Source organism: Macrotis lagotis, chromosome 4 (assembly GCF_037893015.1).
Source record: "Macrotis lagotis isolate mMagLag1 chromosome 4, bilby.v1.9.chrom.fasta, whole genome shotgun sequence".
NCBI lineage: Eukaryota > Metazoa > Chordata > Mammalia > Peramelemorphia > Peramelidae > Macrotis > Macrotis lagotis.
In genome coordinates, this window is record NC_133661.1 from 45,749,130 (window position 1) to 45,753,783 (window position 4,654).

At 38.3% G+C, this 4,654-nt stretch overlaps 1 pseudogene; it reads right to left on the bottom strand.

Moving 5' to 3' along the window:
* Nucleotides 1-2,438: 2,438 nt before the first annotated feature.
* Nucleotides 2,439-3,460, bottom strand: LOC141523088 (small ribosomal subunit protein uS2 pseudogene; annotated as a pseudogene).
* Between the last annotated feature and the right edge of the window lie 1,194 nt (nt 3,461-4,654).

The window sequence follows — 4,654 nt, forward strand, 5'->3', positions numbered from 1 at the left end:
ATGTAATAGAGTTGAGAAATATTACAGATACTGTCAGGCTCAGTATATTGACTGGGTTTTTTTGGCTGATTTTTTTCTCTATTTTTTACTGTCTTAGAAAAGTTATAAGAGATGATATTTTTGGATAGGGAAGGGTAGATAGATAGATAGATGACAGATGATGGATGGATGGATATGCATATATATATATATATATGAAAATAATATGATTAAAAAGTATCAGTAAAAATAAGATAAAATTTTAAATTTTCATAAAGTTTCAATTTTCCTATTCATAACAATGGGATAATAATCCTTGCATTATGTCTCTTGTGTGTGTATGAAAAAAGTGGGGTGTTTTTTTTGCAAGGCAGTGGGGTTAAATGGCTTGCCCAAGGCCATGCAGCTAGGTAATTATTAAGTGTCCGGGGCTGGATTTGAACTCAGGTCCTCCTGACTCCAGAGCCAGTGCTCTATCCACTGTGCCACCTAGCAACCCCAAGAAAGTATTGTGCACACCTCAAAATGTTATAAAAATGAACTGGGGACTTTTTTGCACAGAAAAACATGAGGATTAAATAAATAAATAAACAAACAAACAAAGAAATAGCATGAAAATAAATAAAAAATGAAAAAACATGAAAGCCTGTCCAACTTCAGACATTTAGTAATTATCTGGCTGTATGACCTTGAGCAAGTCACTTAACCCCACAGCCTTGCAAAAGACAAAAAAAAAAACCCTATGTAATAAATATTGTATTCAAAATTATCTTTTTTTTAAGTTTTCTTCTGTTCTCTATTGTGCACCATTGACTATATATTTTTCTTCCAACCTTCCCCCAGGACAGATATAAATTAAGCATGGATATATCCATATCTATATTAGACATAAAGATTTATGTTCATACTTGCATATACATATACACCCATGTAGACACACACACACACACACACACACATTCTTAGATATATACTTGGTTTGTATGTATCTTCCATTTTTATTACATTTTCTGAAAGCAACCCTTCCTCATTCCTCTACTTCTGCTCACTACCTTGTTCTACTATTTCATAATCAACTGTCTTTCAAAGAATCTCTCCCTAGGGGCAGTTAGATGGCACAGTGCATAGAGCACTGGCCCTGGAATCAGAAGGACCTGAGTTCAAATCCAGTCTCGGACACATAATAATTACCTAGCTGTGTGACATTGGACAAAGTCACTTAATCCCATTGCTGTGTAAAAGCAAAAACACACAAAAAAAAAACCCAAAACAAAGAACGTCTCCCCTACATATCCTTCTATACTGCTACCCATTCTCTACACACTCTTCTATATACTTTCTTATCTTATTCCCTCTTTATCCCATTTCCAATGAGAATAGATTCCAGAACTACCAGTTTCCCTTCCCCATCTAGTTCCTCTGTATCAATTCTTTTCACACCTCACTTATGTGATAACTCTTTTTTTAATCTTTACCGAGACCATTTTACTTTTCAGAATTCCATCCTATTCTGCTCTACTCTCACATATAGATAGTAAATCATTTGTCCGTATTGAATCCCCTGTAGTTAGTCTTTGATGTTTATCTTATATTTCTTTTGGTTCTTCTGTGTTAAATTTTCTATTAAGTTCAAGTCTTTCTGCAATAAAATTCTGAAAGTCTGCAATTCACTGAACGTCCAGCTTTTTCATTTAGGATTATACTTAATTCTGCTGGATATGATTTTTTTTACCACAACTCTAGTTCTTTTGCTCTTTGATATGCTGTGTTCCAAGAGTTATAGTCTTTTAAAGTAGACACTATTAAGTCTATGTGATTCTAATTATGATTCTACCATATTAAATTGTTCTTTTCTTCTTGCTCTTAATATTTTCTTCTTAACCTGGAGGTTTTGGAACTCCTAGGATCCTTTTCAAGTAAAGATCAGTGATTTTTTTTCTATTTTACTTTCCCCTCTTGTTCTAATACTTTAGAATAATTTTCTTTAATTAAATTTCTTGCTTTATTCTATCAATAAATTCATTTTTGATTATAACTTTCAAGAAGTTTTATTATTCTTATGTTTTCTCTTATTTGTTCTCAAATTCTGTTGTTTTTCTTGTGAGGCATTTCATCTTCTCTTCTAATTTTTTTATTCTTTATATTTTGTTTTATTATTTCTTCAGCTCTTATAACTTCACTGACTTCTCCTTGCTCAATTCTGATTTTTTAAAGAATCATTTTCTTCCTTAAGATCCTGGATCTTCTTTTCTAGACTATCTTTTCATAATTTTCTTGTTTTTCTTGAATTGTTCTTATGTTCATTTTTATTTTTCTTCAATCTCTCTTATTTGACTTTTAAAGTCTTTTTCAAGTGCCTCTATGAATTCTTTTTGAGCAGGCAGGCATTTGACATTACTCTTTGGAGTAGGAGAGTCTTTTTATCTTAAGCATCTTTCTCTGAAAATTAAACCCAATCTTCTTTTTTTTTGTTAAGAAACCAATGTTTATTTTCCATCCACATTTTCCCAACACTATTAGAGCATCTGGGTAAAACTTAGGACCACTCTGTGGTAGTTCCTACCCATTCAGTGGCCTGAGCAGTAGGAGCTATAGACCAGTCCTCAGTAGCTGGCTGAGCACTCCAATCTTCAGTAGGGAACTGCTGAATGGGCACAGATGGCACCTGGACACCCTCAGACCAATCAGCCACCTCTGGCTGAGCAGCAGTGAATTCTGGGGCAGGTGCAGTCCATTCACCCTGAAATTTCTCCTTTGTCACTGCCTTCTCAGCTGCGGCCTGCTCTTCCTTTTCAATCTCCTCTGGATCTCTGTAGAAGTAAAGATCAGGCATGACCTCCCATGGGTGCTCACGGGAGATGGTACCACGCATCCACAGGACTTCTCGGGCCAGCATCCACCACATCAGACCCACTGAGTGAGCTCCCTTGTTGTTACATGGAATGGCAATGTCCACATAGAGAAGTGGGGAGTCTGTGTTGCACAGTGCAATGGTTGGAAGGTTAACATATGATGCTTCAGTCAAAAGCTAATGATCTGCATGAGGATCAGTGACCACCAAGAGGCGAGGCTCCCTGAAAGCTGCCTGGATCTGGTTAGTGAAGGTGCCCGGGGTGAAGCGTCCAGCAATAGGTGTGGCGCCAGTGGCAGCAACAAATTTCAGAACAGCTCTCTGGCCAGTGTTCCTGAATGAGATGACACTAACATCAGCTGGATTTTCAATGGCAACAATGGCACGAGCTGCCAGCAGAAGCTTTTCCCAAGTTCTCTTCAAATTAACAATATAGATGCCATCACTCTTCCTTTTGTAGATATACTGTTCCATCTGGAAGTCCAAATTGGTGCCACCCAAATGGGTGCCTGCAGGGAGGAATTTGAGGACATCCTCCTCCTTCATCTGCAAGACATCCAGGGCTCCAGACATTGTGAAAGTTTCCCTTGAAAGTTACGACGGAAACTGTGAACAACACCATATGGACCCCCTCTTCTGGGCAGCGCGGAAAACAACCCAATCTTCTTTATTCCCATAGTAATGTGTATGGTTGGGTTCTTTTCCCTTAACCTGCTCATTTAAAAAAAAATTAGCAGCTTATTGTTATAGCCACCTCTTCTGCAGAGGACTGGTGAGTCTGGCCTAAGAAATTTTGTCCTGGGTCCAACCCATGCAGACTTTTTCCCCTCTAAGTCACAGATGAGGCCCCTTGGTCAACTGTGAACCTTCCAGTGGCTATAACCTTCAGTTTTTCCCCTCTGGTCTGGAGCCAAGACCAAGAACTCAGTTCTCCTGTAAGTGTTTACGTCAACAGCTGTCCCTCACCACTACTTCTATACTCACCAGGCACGCACTGGCTTCTTCTTGTCTAGGACTGAGTCTCACCTGCATAGCTGGACCTGGTGTCCCTTATCAGCAGAGATTCCCTCTCTTCCCCTGCTCAGACGCCTAACTCCTCACACTTACTTCCTGTGGCTAAAGGGAGACAGTCTCCCAACCTGGTTGCCCCTAGGGCTCACCTCTTGCTGTGTCAGGGAGCTAATCTGGAGATGTTTGTACTTCACTGGAGCTTTGGTCCTGGGATCTTCTTTTCTCTAGTTGACTCAGAAGAAACACTATTCTTTTGCTTGTTTTTGCCTCTACTTTCATTCTGAGATATTTTTGACTTGTCATTTTTAGCCACATGGTCATTTTCAGTGACATATTACAGCTACCTTTGTAGTCATTTTCAGTGACATATTACAGTTGCCTTATACCCACAATGTGTTTTTTATTACCTTCTGGATTATTTATAATTTTGCTTCTTTTGAGTTTGATGTTGAAGATTTACAGTCAAATAGCATCACTGGGAGAATAAGCAGTTGGGAATCACTAAAAACATGATATAGTTTTCCTCTTAGAATTCAATCCAGGGATGGCTAGGTGGTGCAGTGGATAAGAGCACCGGCCCTGGAGTCAGGAGTACCTGAGTTCAAATCTGGCTTCAGACACTTAATAATTACTTAGCTGTGTGGCCTTGGACAAGCCACTTAACCCCACTGCCTTGCAAAAAAACCTAAAAAAAAAAAAGAATTCAGTCCATTTTCTTCCTACTCAAATGTGGGTACAACTTACATCAGGGTCTCACATAGTCAAGTCATAAACTGACATAAAAATATTTATATAAATATATATATATATATA